This window comes from Sapajus apella, unplaced genomic scaffold, assembly GCF_009761245.1.
Source record: "Sapajus apella isolate SASKATOON/1434 unplaced genomic scaffold, GSC_monkey_1.0 scaffold7, whole genome shotgun sequence".
NCBI classification, from domain to species: Eukaryota; Metazoa; Chordata; class Mammalia; order Primates; family Cebidae; genus Sapajus; species Sapajus apella.
The window spans coordinates 15,121,826-15,142,517 of NW_022436947.1; the positions used below are offsets into that span (position 1 = coordinate 15,121,826).

Genomic DNA, 20,692 nt, shown 5'->3' on the forward strand with positions numbered 1-20,692 from the left:
CCTTCTTATCAGGGAAAAAAATATCTCTTGAATAAAATAAAAACTTTTCAGATTGGTCTAATTTGTGTAATATTCCTTGCGACTGTGAAGTCTGTTTTAACAACAACCAAAAAGATGTATTATGAAAAGACAATACCTATTGTATCTAAAGACTTAAGACAGCTAAAAGAATATTGTTTCTAAATTTTTTAATTTTCAATTTTTGTGGCCACATAGTAGGTGTATATATTTATGGGGCACGTGAGATTTTTTGATACAGGCATACAATGTGAAATAAGCAAATTATGAAGAAACGGATATGAATCCCCTCAAGCATTTATTCATTGCAATCCAATTACACTCTTTAAGTTATTTAAAAATGTACAGTTATTATTCACTATAGTCACCCTGTTGTGCTATCAAAGAATACTGTTCTTTTAATTCCAATGTTTAGAAGGGTTATAGAAGGTTACTTATTGTACACCCTATAGCAAATAGGGTACAAATTTGTTTTCAGGATACCTTATTAGTTCTGTGGCCAATACCTCCGTATATATTTATTTCTGAAAACATCCTCTTGGCAGGACTGAAGTTAGTGAAATGAGACCACTTGTATTCATTTGGGTTTTCAGGTATCATCTTAGGCAACTGATTTTTTTTTACTCACGTAATTATGTCCCTGGATAAATTCATAAAAGTAATAAAGTTTGACCTGACTCTTTCTAAAGTAACTTGAATTTTCCCAGCTGCCACTAGCCTATGGGTACAAATTAGTCTACATTTATCCCAACACTATTATCTTCTTGATTCATCTTCTCTGTCAGCTCAACTCTAGAACATTGGCCACTACAAAAGTCTTTACATCCTTATTAACTAATGTGAGTATTCCCACACATTCTTTTGAACAAAGTCACTTTTTCTAGAAATTTTTGATGTTTAAGAGATAACTGCTGCCTTTCAGTGGCCATTCCTTCTCCCCATTGCTGTGCTTCCAATGCATTAAATCCTTCAAGGTTCTATGCTCTATTCTGAAGTGGAAAAAACTATCATCTTGTGTTCTCACCCAGCTACATCAATAAGAACACTCTTTTTCCACATCCCCTTCTGGCCATGTACAAGATCCTGTGCAACTAGATATGTTTAGGGACCTCAGATATATTACACCTCTGAAGATATGTCTGACTCAAAATTTAGTTCAGTTGAATGCAATGTTACAATGTATGAGTTCTTTACAATTTTCTTCTCAAAAAGATGCTTAGAAACAAAGAAACTATCAACAGACTAAACAGACAACCTACATAATGGGAGAACATTTTTGCAAACTATGCATCTGAAAAAGGTCTAATATCCAGCGTCAATAAGAAAGTTAAAGAAATTTCTGTGCTCACTTTGGCAGCACATATACTAAAATTGGAACGACACAGAGAAGATTAGCACGGCCCCTGCGCAAGGATGACACGCAAATTTGTGAAGCATTATATTTTTTGAAATGAATAAATTCCTGGAAACTTGCATCCTCCCAAGCCTAAACCAGGAAGAAATCGAAACCCTGAATAGACCAATAACAAGGACTGAAGTTGAGGCAGCAATTAATAGCCTATCAACCAAAAAAAGCCCAGTTCCAGAATGGTTCACAGCCAAATTCTACCAGACATACAAAGAGGAGCTGGTACCATTCCTTCTAAAACTATTCCAAACAATCCAAAAAGAGGGAATCATTCCAAATCATTTTATGAGAGCAACATCATCCTGATACCAAAACCTGGCAGAAACTCAACAAGAAAAGAAAACTTCAGGCCGATATCCATGATGAACATAGATGTAAAAATCTTCAATAAAATACTGGCAAACCGATTGCAACAGCACATCAAAAAGCATATCCACCATGATCAAGTAGGCTTCATCCCAGGGATGCAAGGCTGGTTCAACATATGCAAGTCTGTAAACGTAAATCACCACATAAACAGAACCAAAGACAAAAACTACATGATTATCTCAATTGATGCAGAGAAGGCCTTTGACAAAATTCAATAGCCCTTTATGCTAAAAACCCTCAATAAACTAGGTATTGATGGAACGTATCTCAAAATATTGAAAGCTATTTATGACAAACCTGCAGCAAATATCATATTGAATGGGCAAAAACTAGAATCATTCCCTTTGAAATCTGGTACTAGATAAGGATGCCCTCTCACCACTCCTATTCAATATAGTATTGGAAGTTCGAGCCAGAGCAATCAGGCAAGAAAAAGAAATAAAGGGTATTCAATTAGGAAAGGAGGAAGTCAAATTGTCTCTATTTGCAGACCACATGACTGTATATTTAGAAGACCCCATTGTCTCGCCCAAAATCTCCTTAAACTGATAAGTAACTTCAGCAAAGTCTCAGGATACAAAATCAATGTGCAAAAATCACAAGCATTCCTATACACCAATAACAGACAAACAGAGAGCCAAATCAAAAACGAACTGCCATTCACAATTGCTACAAAGAGAATAAAATACCTAGGAATACAACTAAGGAAGAATGTAAAGGACCTCTTCAAGGAGAACTATAAACCACTGCTCAACGAAATAAGAGAGAACACAAACAAATGGAGTAATATTCCATGCTCATGGTTAGGAAGAATCAATATTGTGAAAATGGCCAGACTGACCAAAGTAATTTACAGATTCAATGCTATCCCCATCAAGCTACCAATGACCTTCTTCACAGAACTGGAAAAAACCACCTTAAACTTCATATGGAACCAAAAGGGAGCCCGCATAGCCAAGTCAATTCTAAGCAAAAGAACAAAGCTGGAGGCATCACACTACCAGACTTCAAACTATACTACAAGGCTACAGTAATAAAACAGCATGGTACTGGTACCAAAACAGAGATATAGACCAATGGAACAGAACAGAGGCCTCAGAGGCAGCACCACATATCTACAACCATCTGATCTTTGACAAACCTGACAAAAACAAGCAATGAGGAAAGGATTCCCTATTTAATAAATGGTGTTGGGAAAACTGGCTAGCCATGTGCAGAAAGCAGAAACTGGACACCTTCCTGACATCTTACACTAAAATTAACTCCAGATGGATTAAAGACTTAAACATAAGACCTAACCCCATAAAAACCCTAGAAGAAAATCTAGGCAAAACCATTCAGGACATAGGCATAGGCAAGGACTTCATGACTAAAACACCAAAAGCATCGGCAACGAAAGCCAAAATAGACAAATGGGACCTAATCAAACTCCACAGCTTCTGCACAGCAAAAGAAACAGTCATTAGAGTGAATCGGCAACCAACAGAATGGTAAAAAATTTTTGCAATCTGCCCATCTGACAAAGGGCTAATATCCAGAATCTACAAAGAACTAAAACAGGTTTACAAGAAAAAACCAAACAAACCCATTCAAAAGTGGGCGAAGGATATGAACACTTTTCAAAAGAAGAGATATATGAGGCCAACAAACAAATGAAAAAATGATCATTATCACTGGTCATTAGAGAACTGCAAATCAAAACTACATTGAGATACCATCTCACGCCAGTTAGAATGACGATCATTAAAAAATCTGGAGACAACAATCCTGGAGAGGATGTGGAGAAATAGGAACACTTTAACACTGTTGGTGGGAGCGTAAATTAGTTCAACTATTATGGAAGACAGTGTGGCGATTCCTCAAGGATCTAGAAATAGAAATTCCATTTGACACAGCAATCCCATTACTGAGTATATATCCAAAAGATTATAAATCATTCTATTATAAGGACACATGCACATGAATATTCACTCCGGTGCTGTTTACAATAGCAAAGACTTGGAACCAACCCAAATGCCCATCGATGATAGACTGGACAAGGAAAATGTGGCACATATACACCATGGAATACTATGCATCCATAAAAACCGACGAGTTTGTGTCCTTTGTAGGGACATGGATGAACCTGGAAATCATCATTCTCAGCAAACTGACACAAGAACAGAAAATCAAACACCACATGTTCTCACTCATAGGTGGGTGTTGAATAATGAGAACACATGGACACAGGGAGGGGAGCATCACACACTGGGGTCTGTGGTGGGGGAAATAGGGGAGGGACAGCGGGGGGTGGGGAGCTGGGGAGGGATAACATGGGGAGAAATGCGAGATATAGATGATGGGGTCGAAGGCAGCATACCACACTGCCATGTGTGTACCTACGCAACAATCTTACATGTTCTTCACATGTACCCCAAAACCTAAAATGCAATTTAAAAAAAAATCAGATGATACCAACTTCTAGGAGAATACCAGCCTCTTATACTATGATGTACTGACTCACAGTGTATATCCTTGGCTTTAGAGAGAAGATGGAGGATGCTGTGAATGTTTTCCAAATGAATTCCAAGGGATGAATAATTATGCTTCAATTACAGTGTAACTTTGTAATGTTATAAATAGAAACACCATAAAGGTGCAACAAAAAGGATAAAATAAAGACATTTTTGATAATAAATCTTAAAGAAAAAGAAATTTCTAAGTGAAAAGCAAACATCAAAAAGTGGGCAAAGGACATGAGTACACACTATTTAGAAGATATACATATAGGTAACAGTTACATGAAAGAAAACTCAACATCACTGATCATTAGAGAACTGCAAATCAAAACAGCAATGGGATACCATCTCACACCAGTCAGAAGAGCTATGATTAAAAAGTTAAAATAAATCGATGTTGGCAAGGTTATCAAGAAAAGGGAATGGTTATACACTACTGGTTCAGTGTAAAATAGTTCAATCATTGTGGAAGATAATTTGGTGATTAAAGACCTAAAGATGAAATACCATTTGACTCAGCAATCTCATTACTGGGTATATACCAAAGGAATATAAATCATTCTATTATAAAGACACATGCACATGTATGCTCATTGCAACATTATTCACAATAGCAAAGACATGGAATTAGTCTAAATGCCCATCAATGATAAACTGGATAAAGAAAATCTGGTACATATATACCATGGAATACTACGGAGTCATAAAAATGAATGAGATCATGTCATTTAAAGGGACACAGATAGAGCTGGAGGCCATAATCTTTAGCAAACTAACACAGGAACAGAAAACCAAACACCACATGTTCTCATTTTGAAGTAGGAGCTAAATGATGAGGACACATGGACACACAGAGGGGAATAACACACACTGGGGTCTATCGGAGGGTGAAGGGTGTGATGAGAGACAGGATCAGGAAAAATAACTAATGGGTGTTAGACTTAATACCTGTGTGATGAAATAATCTGTACAACAAACCCCCATGATACAAGTTACCTAAGAAACCAATGTGCACATCTACCCCTGAACTTAAAATAGAAGTTTAAAAAAAAAGGAATGGCTTAAGACTATAAATAATAAAAAAGATATCTAAAACATATATAGTAAGATGTTAATACATACTAATTACAGAACCATTATGAATTTCTTTGAATTAAATTTTGGCATAATTCATAGTTCAACTTTACAAATAAGGTAATATAACAGCATTTCAGTACCTTTAAACACATGATAAATATAGGATATCTAATTTTTCTTAAAAAAAAGAAAACTCTAACGTTGAGAGTTAAGGCCTCAACAAGAGTACAGATAAGTGCTGACATGTTTTCATTTCATATCAATAATTAAGATTATGTGGTTTTACTTGCATTAGAGTATGGCATTCTGTATTTTGTGGTGGAAACTCCTACACATTTGGTAAAACAACAAACTCTGTACTAACTAACATCTAGCTTTTGTCATCTTAAATTGTGATCTACTGTTGTTTTCCACACAAACTTTGAGCTTAATGACTGCATTACATTTATTTTTGTAACTCTGGGAAGTATATAACATGTGGCTTAACTGAGTTTTCACTTAAGTGAGACATAATTTTGATATTAAAAAATTAAGAATGTTAGGGATGTTAGGATGTTATATGAGTGCTGTTTTTTTTTTTTTTTTTTTTTTTTTTTTTTTTATTTTTTTTTTTAGTGGTGGGAGTCATTCAGTACTGTCCAAAACTAAAACATGGAGTTAAAAAAAATAATTATTACTTGGGCTAAAAAATTAGATCAGTAAACGCATATTTACTATGGGTCTCTTCTATACCATCGTCTGTACTGCATGACTGAGGGCTTTATAAATTGAGAATACAAGGGGTGCTGTGAACAGGGTGGGTGTGACCTAAAACTGGAGGTGATTGTTCTCTACTCTGTTTTAGTCATATAGTCTGATCATAAAAGTAGAAGAAAAAAATCACCTGTAACCCAATTTTTTTATTCTATTGAAAATGACCTTGTGAGAACATCATATTATTCATATTGGGGAAAAAAAAGTGCTGCTTTTCTGTTTCAAAGGGGCTTAGAAAAAAAATGAAATTTTTTCTATTCTTTAAAGGTCTACCTTTGGTTCACACAGGGGCTGCACAGCTGCTTCAACTGAACCTTGATATAGAATTTGCTGGAAAAAAATTCATTTGCTAAATCAAAGCAGTGTGATATTATTCCTTTACAATTATATAACAATTAGACATATGGAGATTTCTGTCAGCTTCAGAACTGGCTCTGATGCACTAAAAAACCCATGAGACAGTTCTGTAGGATTTTGGCATGATTTAACCTACAAGGACATTTGTCCTACTTCTTGCCTTCCTACATCCTCCCATCCTGGATCTCGTCCCAGCTTCTGGATGTAAGCTACCAAAATGTTCATTATCTTAAGGGAGATATAGAAAGTACAATGGATAATCTGTTCTACTGATGTATTAAGCTTGATTTTAATGTGTCTTGAGCCAAAAAAATCTTTCTGTGACAAATTTTATATACATATACTTTTCCAGGAAACTTACTGGAGTGTGATAAATTATTGAATGAATTTGATGAATTCATGTGCAAAAAACAAATAGTTCTAAATTTTGTAAAAATAGTAATTATCATGACTTTTCCAGTAAGGTTTTTGAAGATATGGTTATTTATCTTGTAATCTTACTTGATTATGTTTTTTACTTTACTATAGTATTTTACTATACTATGTATAATTACTATTCATAATTATACATTTGCTATAAAATCTGAATATACCTTATTTATTTTTTTAGAAATGCACTTACTTTTTCCAAGTTTATACTCTAAGAAAAGTTGCAAAAATATGAAACAACATCATACAACAGTTCAAATTTAGGAAATTGCTAGCAAAACAAGTACTTTTGGATATTATTTAAAATTCTATTTTTTAGTAAAATTTTTGAAGTATACTTACTTTTTAAAGTAGAAAATCTCAAAATAAATTGGAATTCGGAATAAGTCACTTTTTTTCTCCCTATGCCATGCTCTTTCACTTACGGACTTTTATATTGTGCCTCACAGAGAGAATTATCTGTCTTAGGTCAAGCCTCCAAAAGTTTATTTAGGATTATGTCTAAACTACTTTGAAAATAATTTTCTGTATGTATATAGGAGCTGCCTAGCTGATGTTGGGTTTGTTCTGCTAGCCAGAAGAATTATTTCAATCTGAAGATGATGGTTCCTTCCTCAAACGTATGCTACTTTTATCTCCTATCAGGTATTCATAGGAAAATCTTGACAATTAGGATTGTTCTGTCAGCAGACAAATGTGGAGGTTTACAGTACAGGGAGGAAGATGGGGAATAAAGAAGATTAGAATTCAGAAGCTAAAAATCCAAAAATAAAAATCTTTCTGTTGACTTTACTCTAAAACATTTTTATTTTCAATTGAGCTTAGATAAAACCTTTGTACTTGGCATTACATGCTCTACCCCATTATTTTCTCAAGTCATAAATACCAATTAGAAAACACAAAACCAAACTGTGCATTTTAAATTGTGTGTATATTTGTTAATAGATGGAACAGTATTTTTGGATAACATTTTTGAGGTATCATTCAGAAAGATATCAATTGTTTATTTAGACCTAGAATAAAGTAAGTAGAACTGGTATAGATTCTGGAAATATGCCATTTTCTTCTCTGTCTCTCTCCAAATTCATTACAGTTTATGTAACTCAGGGATATAGCTTCTTCAGTCTGATTTCCAAATATTCATCTATATGACTGATGAAGAAAAGTGGTTCAGTTTAATCTCAGATTTCAATAAATTCATAGATTACAAATCATTTTTTAGGAAGAATTGTAGAGACATCATAGAAGAGATTAGAGAATATACTTCAAGTATTCCTAACCTGAAAGTACTAAGTTTACTGATTTTTACTAGTAAGAAAAATATACATTATTCTTTAGTTTTATGATTTTAGTGCCTATGTGGTTGTGCTTTTAATTTTTTCCTGTATGGAATAACTGCAGCGTATGTGGATAGGTTATTTTACAATGACCTTTCTCTATGAACCAGAGTTATATAAATCCTAAACTTTAGAAACCCTCAGATTTCTAGTTTACATCCTTTTGATGGGATCAAAAGAGGCAACAAATTTAATAACTGTCAAATAATTAGTACTAGAGACCTTTTATATATTTATATAATTATTTGGAAATGGATAACATAATGGTAATTCATTAATTGTTATTACTATTTCCATGCAAGATAAAATATGTGGACATCTTAAACTAAGCATGATATTCTTCCTAATGATATTTTATATATACCATCATCATGTTAATTATAAAAACATAAGCAATGAGTAAATTTAACATGGTTAGCAAATATATTCCATTGATGAGACACAAGAAAGTTGTTTAGAATAAAAAAAAATTATAGAATCTGTACTTCTTTTCTTTTACTGAGACTCAGTAAATAAAAGTTGCACTATTAATTAAAGAGCACATATTTTCATATTTTCTTTCTTTTAGAGCATTTGTAATTATATAGAGCCATTGTTTTTTATTGGCTTCCAAGCATATTAACTTGTCAATGATAATTATACTTAACATAATACAACCTACTTATTACAATAAAAGTGTAGGACTTTTAAAGGCATATAATGAGGATAGAGTGTATTAACTCTGTGCTTTAAGTATGATAGACATTTCAGCCAATACCAAATATAATTAATAATAATTTTAGATAATCAGAAAAAAAGAACATGACTGATGTTGCCCAAATATCAACTGTGATCATCCCACCGAGGCTGTAGATCAAACAATAGGCTGTTCTTTAATTCACTTGGCACACAACTCTGACTTTTATTAAATAAATGTTTCTTATAAAATTCTACTGAGAATTGTTTTCTACATAACATCAGCTCTTCTATTACAGAACAATAAATATGCTGTTTTCATGAACTGTGTATCTGACCTTGAAAATAAGGTCAGTATTCAAAGTTATTATATTTCAATTTCCTGAAAGAATGCCATGAAAATATATAGCCTCTTGTTACTGCCTGATTGTTAAATTTGATAGGGCAGTCATGAAAATAAATGCTGTCTTTCATCATCAGAGCTTAAATGTATCTGTATGGATCTAAAAAGAACCACTCAGAAGCCGAAATGAGAGAAGTGCCATAAGTAGAATGAGAAACTTAATTTAGTTTGCTTCTGATTTTTATTTATTTTCACAAAAAATGGAAGTTTGTGGTGCAATTTCTGGACATATTTCGTGTAGGGCCCTGGTTATGTTTTCTTAGAACAGAAGCTAAGTGAATAACAGAAGAAAAAGGGTTGGTAAAGAAAGAACATGGGTTCTCTGATTCAGTCTCAACTGTATTTAGTCATAGGACAATTTATGTGTTGTATGGGTCACATATGTGTGTATTATCTTGATTTTTAAAAAAAATTATTCACATAGTTTAAATATGGGTCTTTCTCTGATCAGACTATTTAGAAAGTATTATAATATACAAGACTACTTTCTGTTACCTCTCATGTTAAATAAGTGTGACTATATGTGGTGTCAGCAGAGTATGAAGCACATGAAAAATCTCTACTCAAAAATATTAGGAAATATATAATAATGGAGGCAGACAATGTAGTATCTCAGGCATAGCTCAAAATTAAATTATCTTATTAAATAATATGATAACATGTACAGAGAAAACATGCAAAACATGCATAAAAGTTGTATATAACTTATGTATCAAAATCATAACGAATAAAACATTGAGTGCTTGCTTCCTCAATTCTATCTTCATGGCTTCCCCTCAGAGGTAAACATGATTTTTAATTGTTTCCTTATTATCTACTAGCTATAATTATCAGTCATCATTTAAGAATATATTCCTAAAGAATATTTTATTATTTTTCCTATTTTAAATGGCATTATACAATATATTTTCTTAAGCAATTAATTTTTTTCCTCAGTCAACAATACTATCCTAAAATTTATACATATTATTGAATGTAGCTTTTGTTTAGTCTTTGTCAGTGCTATGTAGTTATATTCCATTGTGTGACTGAATACACTATAATTTATTTATACACAATTATCTGATGAACAAGTGTGGGGTTTCCAGTTTCTCAGTATTACAAACAATAGTGTTATGAATATCTATATACCTGTCTGTTGGAGCATAGGTGTGGACAATTTCTTAAATTTTCTATATGGCTTTAAAAGATAATGTTGGATTGTTTCTATTGTATGAGAATCACTTTTTTTTTTGTCACCAGCAATACTCACCAGATCATATTGCTCCCAGTCTTAGCCAATATTTAGTATTATATACATTGGTAATCGGCTCATTCAAAGTCAATGCAATAGTACAAAGTTGATTTATAGGGTTTCATAGTCTACTTGAAAATAACTTTTAAGAATTGCCACCTGAAAAGAGTATAATATATTTCTCCCTTCTCAAAATATATGTTCATGATACTAGATTTTCCTCATAAACATATCACAACAAATTAAATACAGAAATAGATGTGAGAAGCTGGCTGTCTCTTACTAAGCCAGACATTAACAGATTTGTACAACTGTAAAGCAATGCTATTCTTTCACTGAATTAATTTTAAAACTATAGTACTTTTCATAAAATATATTTTTGTTAAAGTATAACACATCTGTTGTTTGGTGAAAGACAGTAAAAGTTTTATCTATTCTCATATCTGTATAATGCATATATTTAATATATGATTTTATAGCAATTTTAAATATACAAGAAGTTACTGTTTTTAATAAAATGAAATTTTAAATGTTATTATTTTAATGTTTATTGTTCAATGTTTTAATTTTTTACAGCATTAATTCACAGGAAACCAAATATCAATAGATATAACCCAAGAAAAAAAGATATTTTGGGTCCTCAACACTTTTTTGTTTTGGTTTGTTGGCTTTATTGAGATATAATTTATAAGACAAATTTATCAGTTTTAAGCACATTATTCAATAATTTTGCCAAATACAAACTGCTGTGTAATCATCATTGCAATAATAACATGGAACATTTTTATTTCCCCAAAAGTTCTTTCTCCCATTCACCTTGGCAATGACTAATCTGCTTTGTATCAGTATTATCTTTGCCTTTTCCAGAATATTATATAGAAATTTAGTCACATAGTTTGCAGTGTTTTCATCTGGCTTCCTTCACTTTGAATATTTCTGAAGTTCATTCATGTTGTTACATTTATCAGTAGTTTGTTTTTTCTACTGATGAGTAGTATTTTATTGTTTACATATACCACAACTTGTTTACACATATAACAGTTGGTGGACATTAGTTTTATTCAGTTTCGGGGCACTAAGAATAATGCTTTTACATGTATCCTTGTCACATTTTTGTATAAAATTTTTTTTTCTTTTGGGTTAAAAACATAGAAATATAATTTCTGGGTCTATGATAAATAATTGCTTAATATTACAAAAAACTCTCACAATGTTTCCCAAAGTAACTACCATTTTGCATTTTAACTAACAATGTATGAGAGTTTCAATTTTATCACATCATCTTCCAAAGTTGGTTTTGTCAGTTATTTTAATTTTAGTCATTCCAGTATACATATTATAGCATTTACAATGTCTTAGATTTACATTTCCCTAATGACTAATAACATTACATAACTTTTTATGTGGTTGCCATTTGTATATCTTCTCTGGTGAAAGTCTCCTTAATTTAACATTTTAAATATTGGGCTCTGTGTATTTTTATTACTGCATTATAAGTCCATTCCAGGATTCCTCACTGATGCCAAAATCTGTGGATAATCAAGTACCTTATACAAAATGGCATAATATATACATACAAAATATGTACATCTTTCCACATACTTTAAAACATTTCTGTATTACTTATAATATCTAAAACAATGCAAATGGCATATAAATCAGTTATGCTTTTTATTGTTGTATTGCTATTTTAATGTATTTATTTAATTTTAGTATTTTCAAACTGTGATTGGTTGAATCCGCATGTGCAGAACCTATGAATATGGAGGTTTGACTGTGTTTATGTATTTAGGATATAAGTCCTTTCCTGGATATATAGTTTTCAAATACTTCCTCCCATTCTCTGACTTGTTCATTTTCTTAACAGTGATTTTTGAAGAATACAAGTTTTACATTTTGATAGTCTAATTTGCTTTTTTCAAGTGTTCTATTTTAGAAAGTGTAATGTTTTTCTGCTACTTTTATGTCCTCCATCTATTTGGAATTAATTTTGAAACATAATCTGTGGTAAAGGTCAATTGTTGTATTTTTGCACATGGATATTCAATTGTTTCACCACTACAGTTAGACAAAATTATTCTTTGATCATTGAACCGCCTTAGCATTTTGTTGAAAATTAGTTGGTTATATATGTGTAGGTTTACCTAGGAATTCCTTCTTCTGTGCTATTAATCTATGCCTTTTTTACATCAAACCACACTATCTAGATTATTGTAGCTTCATAGTAAGTTTTAAAATTAAATCCTCCATCTTTGTTGTTGTTATAATTGTTTGATTTATTTTACATCCATTGCACGTAAACATAAAATCTTAGTTTGTGAGTTTCTACAAAACAGAGTGATTTTAACTGTTATTTGTTGAATTTACAATCAATTTTGGAAACTACTATTATCTAATAATATTGATCTTTGATTCATGTTTATCTTTCCATTTATTTGTGCCTTTTAAAATTTTTTCCAAAATATTTTGTATATTTTACTATACATGTTTTGATCATATTTTGTCAATTATCCCTAAGATTTTTCATTTTAATGTGATTTAAATGGTAGTTTAAAAAAATTAATTTCCTATTTTTTGTTGCTGAAATATAGAAATATAATTGATTTTATACACTGAACTTGTATCCTGTGGATTTGCTAAGTTCATTGTTTAGATCTTACAACATTTTCTAGGTTATTTCAGATTTTCTACATAAACGTTCATGTTATCTGAAAATAAAGACAGTTTTACATATATCTTTTCAATTATCATACCTTTTTATTTCTTTCTCTTGTATTATTTTCAAGAGCAAGGGCCTTCAATGCGATGTCGAAGAGGTTGTGAGTAAACATCCTTGTCTTTTTTCAAATCTTAAGGGAAAGCCTTCAGTTCTTCACAATTGAGTATGATGCTACTGATGGTTTTTGTAGGCTCTATGAATGAGTCTGCCTCAGTAGCTGTGCTATGCTGAATCATCAGCTGAGAGTGGCCCCTAGAAAGTATAGAAAGCATTAAAGAGTGATGGATTCCAAAAGTGGCAGCAAAGGCATTAGAAGTCAGTTACATTCCCTGCCTTTGGGGATCTGACAGCCACATTCTTATGGCCATAAGAGATGGACATTTTTTGGAAGATACAAAGTGTAGCATTCTGTGATCTAATTTATATTTAAAAATCAGAACTCTCTCATGGAGAATAGACTTTAGAAAGGCTACTGAGGGAGTGAGAATGCCATTTGGTTGTTGCAGTATTCAGGTGAAAGATGGTGATAACTCTGATTTAATAGTAATGGTAGATATTGCGGGATTTAGAATGCATTTTGAAGGTAAAGCTGAAATGATTCACTGGTAGATCTAGTGTGGGATAACCGAGAAAGTACTTTTAACTTGAGGTGCAGGCTTCTAGAGGACAAGGAGGTTTTGGGGTGATAAGTCCACAGTTCAGCCTTATACATGTAAAGTTTTAAATACTTATTGGAGATCTAAATGGAGATGTTGAAGGAAATTGCACATATTAGAGAAAGTGCACATTTTAGTCGGTGAGCTGAGAAAACAATGTGACTGAGAAAATAACAGAAGTTATAACAGTACAGTATTATGCCCTCCCAAGACTAGCATATTCACAGAAATGCCACCTCATAAGTGTGGAGTCCAGTGTAACTCCTCTATTTTTATTTATTATTGTTTTTATAATATTAATGTGTAGATAAAAGCTCACTGCAAAAGTAGCATGTAAATAATGTGCAAAAAAATTATAATAATCATGGGAGCAAATTGGCATAAAGTTAAAAAAATAATTTTTGCTTTCCTTTGATCATACTGTGATTCGGAACAACAGTGAAGCTCTTATAATTGTAAAAGAATGTCACTGTAGGATTTAAACTAACTAAAAAAAAATCCAGTAAATATAGATGTTAATATTTCTTGGTTGCATTATCTCAGTTGATATTTCAGCTGTAAAATTCTTTGCTTACTCAATATTAAATTTGAAAATGCAAGGATCATACATTCAAGTGGAAGACCACCTGGTATGCTGTACAATGCATTCTCCTGCTCCAGGATAGCCACAGAGATGTTTTGCAGCACATAACACTAAACTCAGTAGCTGCTTTAGGTTCCCCTGACAGGACTGAATCAATTTCCTCACAAACATAGGCACTGATATAAATATGGCCACTATTCCATAAAGTTTAAAATTAAAATTAATGTCAATTTCTTTAATGGCATATCACTTAACATACTGTACAAGCTTCCATGTTGCAGGTAAAAATACTGAACATTTATTTTTGAATTGAATGATTATAGTTCATGATGTAAAGCATTCTAAAATTCAAAGCATTCTAAAATATGTGTCAGATTCTGTGGAAACACAGAGCAGCAGATCCTGTAAGTTAGTTTTGATCTAAAATATATGCTAGTCCTTATTTTCTTTGCAAGTTCTACCTAGAGTTCATATAGTTGCTGCTATGGAATAAAGTTAAGTGATCCCACACACACGGAATATTAGTTCCCGTGTGTTAGGAGATCATCATATTTATTGAAACACTGGAATTCTCTAGATGTGATAGATCCAGGCAATGCTAAACCTCCATGACCCTAATTTAATTTTAGGAAATCCAATTCTTTGAGCACTTTCTTAATTTTAGGCAGGATGATAGAAAATTGCATATCTATTATATCATAGGTCACTGTTTCCATATTTTTATTATTGTATAATTTATACACAGCAAAATTCAACTTTTTAAAGTGCAGAGTTTCTGAAAGTTTTGGTAATATATGCAGTTGTGAACTCAGCACAACAATCAAGAAACAGAGTTTCATCATGGCCTTAAATTTCCCCTTCCTTTAAATGAAATCTTGCCTTCCATTCTCAGCCTATGGACACCATTGATTTGTGTCCTATTCCTACAGATTGGTTTTCTAGAATGTCATATAAACTAAACCATGTAGCATGTACCCTTTTGAGGCTGGCTTCCTTCACTTAACATGGTACATTTGATAATTATCTACATTATTGGTATATCATTCGTGCATTTCTTGTTATTGCCAATTAGTATTCCATCATTTAATGCTTATTCATAGCTTAATTGTAACTAAGTTGAGGTATTATGGTATACACATTTACATAATGTTTCATGTGAAGAAATTTTCATTTTTAACTTGTTAAACAGCTAGGAATAGAAATTGTGGGTTACATGGTAAGTGTATATTTAATTTCATAAAAGGTTTAAAAATTGTTTTCCAAAGTGGTTGCTCCACTTTGCATTACCACCAGTGATGTATGAGAGTTCCAGTTACTCTGTATTGTTACCAGTACTTGGTGTGGTCATTATTTTATTTTTAAAGCCATTATAATAGGTTGTGGTGGTTTGTCATTGCAATTTTAATTAGTTATAGTAAAATTTCAATTGGTATCCTAAAAGAGCCTATGGATAGCCCATATATAGAAATTTCACACTCAAATACTTTTAGTTTTGGAAAGTTTAGTTAAGTGCTATGTCAATCAGTGTGCAAAGAATATGATTAAGGTTGTTATTTCTTCTCTCTCATTCTTTCTTGTCATTGTTATGGGATGTCATACATAAAATGGCTACAATTCTGAAGGAGGGAAAAGGAGACTAGGGCTTTCCTAAAAGAGAATTCATATGGTTGGCATTTGAATATTTGAGAAATTTCCAAATAAGTTGTTAGTTTTTTTTTTTTACATCCTTGACACATGAAAATATAACTTTGATGTAGTTTGGATATCTGTCCCCTCTAAATCTCATGTTGAAATATAATTTCCAATGTTGGAGGTGGGACATGGTGGGAGGTGTTTGGGTCACCAGGGTGGGTCCCTTATTAATGGCTTGGGTGCCCTCTCCATAGTAATAAGTGAATCTTTGCTCTGTTAGTTCATGCAATAGCTGATGGTTTTAAAAATCCAGGCCTCTCTTGCTCCTTCTTGCCATGTGATGGACTGGCTCCCCATTTGCTTTCCACCATGATTGTAAGCTTCCTGAGGCCTCACTAGGAGCAGATGCCAGCATCAGACTTCCTATACAGCCTGCAGAAGTGTGAGCCAAAGTAAACCTATTTTCTTTCTAAATTACCCAGCCTCCGGTATTTCTTTACAGTAATGCAAAATGGACCAGCACAATTTATTCAACCAATATTTTTACCTGCCAATGAAGGCCAAAAGATCTTAGGACATACTTCATAGATAGATACATAAAAGAGCACCCATACAAAGTTTCTACTTTTATGGAGTTCAAAAAGGAGAACATTTAATTTACATTAAAAATCTATTAAATTCTACTACATAGGGATGAGTTATCAAAATTTATGGTTACATAAAAGGCTAGCACATCCTGAGAGACACCTCAATGAAAGCATAACTCATTATAAATCCTCCAAAAGAGAATGCAAAAGAGCAAAATACTTTTTAAGTTTTCTTATAAAGTACTTTTCCAGGATCCATGGGGAAAAGTTTCATGAAATACACAAGACAATTGCTTTCAGCCACCTATTGAATTTTTTGTCTTGCACTTGTTTTGGAAAGAATACACATCAATAATGTAAGCACAACCAAAATCATTGTGCTCAAGAAATACATTAAGGAATAAATGCATGTAAATTATGAAACCATTTTTGAAATGTTCATGTAAGAAGAGGCATGCAAAGGTATCAGAACAAAACATAAAAATATGGGAAGTCAGACTTTAAAAATTCTCACATTATTTTAAACTTTCATTTTGTAAGAAAATTAATACAGGAACAATTTTATTAAAATTTATTAAAAATAAGCACTCTTACAAATAAAAACTACGTAGGCGATTTAAGACAATATGCCTCTCCTTTTATTTCTAGACAGGGCAAGGATATGCATCTATGTAGCTATTGTTAGTTTTGTTTGTTTTGAGCTTATTAAGGCAGTGTGTAAGATTTTTCTTAAAAAATTAATTATAAGATGAATTCATATAATTTGTGTACTAGATTACATTCTAATTAGTGTAATTATGAAGGAGATAGGGGGATGTGGTGTCCACCTTCCCATAGTATAAGGTGCTTACACGACAACGCAGATATTTTGACTTTCTTTTATACTTAAGAATTTTGTCAAATTGTGTAGATAATCTAATTTTTCTAGACATCAGCTTCTTTCATAATAATGCAGAGGGAATAGACTGCATTTGTACTTCCTCCAAATCAGTTATTCACATACTATCTTTCAGATTTTTATCATATCCCCATCCCACCTGCCTGTGCTATTACTAACTCAACATTATTTTAAATCCACTCACTTTTTAAAACTTAAATTTTGACTTCAGCCTCATCTCAAGTAATATCTATAAAATAGTGTGTATAAAATATGACTCAATTATTTTGTATTTGCATTAAGATAAACACATTTTGCTGGTATAAAATATTTTTTATGAAAAAACTAAAATAAATTCCCATATTACTAGTAATGTACAGTAATCACTTAGTGGTACTAGACTTATTTTCAACACTAGTATCTTTCCAAATTATGTTAACTAACATTGTAAGATATTTAGAATTTAACAATGTATTTCATAATTTTTTTAAGACGGAATTTCGCTCTTGTTGTCCAGGCTGGAGGTCAATGGCACGATCTCAGCACACCGCAACCTCTGCCTCCCAGGTTCAAGTGATTCTTCTGCCTCAGCCACCCGAGTAGCTGGAATTACAGGCATGCACCACCACACCTGGCTAACTTTGTAATTTTTTTTTTTTTTTTTTTTTTTTTTTTTTTAGTAGAGATGGGCTTTCTCCATGTTGATCAGGCTGGTCTCAAACTCTGCAATCTCAGGTGATTCACCAGCCTCGACCTCCCAAAGTGCTGGGATTACAGGCATGAACCACCACGCCCGACCTGTATTTCATAATTTTAAAGAACAAGTTCTTTTTATGTACTTGAGGCTTGAGACAAAATAGAAAATTGAAATCTACACTTTTTCATTTTTATGGTTATGGATTACAATTATATATATGTAATAAAATTTATTATAGTAAGTTTTTACAACCTATAAAGGTGATTAGATGAGTAAAGAACAATTTTTAGAACTAAAGGATGGCAATATTATATTAGCATTGCATTTCATTACAAAACTAATTCTTGACACATTCTTGAAGAACTAAAGAATTTCAATTTTGTTGAATTTTATTAAAGATGCGCCGTATGTTGTGCATATTCAAAATCATTATTACATTTATTCAAATTTTAATAAAATGTAGACATTTGTAAGTATGCTCATGAATAGTTCTAAACTAGTTTTAATTTCTTTTAATATTGTATATAGTTTTATAAAGCTCATATTTTAATGTGAACTTCAAACTTTGTTAAACCTTAGGTAATCATTTTTTCCCCAAATTGCTACATAAAAGCTAGAACTGTCAAAGGGAGCCTATATCATGAAAAACAATCAAAACATCCCCGAGAAGACCTGATTTTAATGCTTTAATAAATAGTTACATGTAACATAGTAGCCTTCAAATTTTACTTAGCACCACGCTTCTAGTGCCATAGCTCCATTTGACCCTATAAAATGCTGTTAATGGCTCTATTTACTAAAATTTATTGCTACCAAGATGGAAAGCCACAATGCCATGAAACTGGTAATGCAGCAATATGCAACCTCAAGCTCTGTAACGTGGCTATATTTTGAAATCATTAAAATGCAGATGAGGATTAAGCTAAAGGCTGATTTTGTGATTGCTTTTAGGATACTGAATAGTTCTTAAAATATGTGTGTGGGTGAGTGTGTATAAATAACTTGCATATTAGTGTATTTTAAAATTGCTCTGATGGGAAGGGTGTTTTCTTCGGCCCATGATTTCCCAGTTATTTTTAAAATGTTCTGTGGTTCATTAAGTAACCATTTGAGTTCCTGGTTTCCACTCTTATAATTATAAATATATAGCTTTATACATTTTTTTCCACAAATTTTCAGGCATTACCTGTATGTGATATTTAAAATGTTTTAGAACTGAGAAATGTTCCCATTATAACACTTTGTATCACCTGTTAGCTTCATATTATTGTGGGGTTTTTAAATTAAGTAGATATTATTGTTCTAGGCAAACTTTTTTAATGGTGTATATTCCTATGTTCATACATTAACAAATGTCTATATCTATTATAAAATTTCTTGGATAGAAATCTTGACTTTGGGTTAACCTATTCTTTCAGGATATGAATGAAAACATCTCTATCTAGAGAACATGCCTATTATCTACAGAACAAAGCACCACATTATCTAGTCTGTATCTATCAAAATTAAAATCAATTGGAACATTAAAGTTTGATATTTCAAAATAGAATTGATTTTTTAGAAGCGATATTTCATATATCCTTCATATTTGATAGTTACCCTGTCTTTGTTTAAAAAGGTTCCAATTTTTTAATCCTTTCTTTGGGCTTCCTGCTTTTACTAAGCTCACTGCCTCTCACTGGCTCTAAATGGACAAAAGAGGGCCCTTCACAGACCTCTTAGTTCTCTTCCATTGCTCTAAACCCCTTGACCTATAGACACTGCATTTAAAAAAAATATTATGGAAAAAATTATTACTTCCTATATTTGTTAGAATTGATAATATAATTCTGGGGACATCTTGACATTATATTTCTCTTTTCATTCTAAACTGTCTCAACCACGCCAATGGCCTCAACTACTTCTGACCACTTTTGAGGTACAGACTCTCTATGCTTCAGTTCCACTTTGAAACACCTTAAACTTAGTATTTTCCAAACCCATGACCTTCTCAGCCTAATATGCTCCTGCCCACCTGTTCCCTTTCTGTGTTAATAGTATCACTATAGCACTTGAGTACTCTCTATAAAACGCAGACTCTAGCTGGCTTCTCAAATTACAATCTTGACTTCTTCAGTTTATCAACCACACTGCAATTGGAATGTGATATACTTAAAAGGCAGTTCTTAACCTGCCATTCACTATTTTAGAAAAATTAATACTTCAAAAACATCTATAGATAAAGTTTGAACTCCATGGAGGAACATACAATTTCTACCTCAGAGAGGTGGAGGGACAATCTTGCATACTCCTTTCCTTGTTTCTCTTACCAGCTCACTTCTGCCTTTGGGTTACGTTCAGCCATTGGGAAACATTAGGGGAATAGAGTCAAGGATTGGAGCTA

At 32.3% G+C, this 20,692-nt stretch overlaps 1 non-coding gene across 1 annotated transcript; it reads left to right on the top strand.

Moving 5' to 3' along the window:
- The first annotated feature begins 1,359 nt into the window (after positions 1–1,359).
- On the top strand, positions 1,360–1,466 carry LOC116550521. Its single transcript, XR_004268471.1, has one exon. It is a non-coding gene; the product is annotated as a U6 spliceosomal RNA (small nuclear RNA).
- The last annotated feature ends 19,226 nt before the right edge of the window (positions 1,467–20,692 follow it).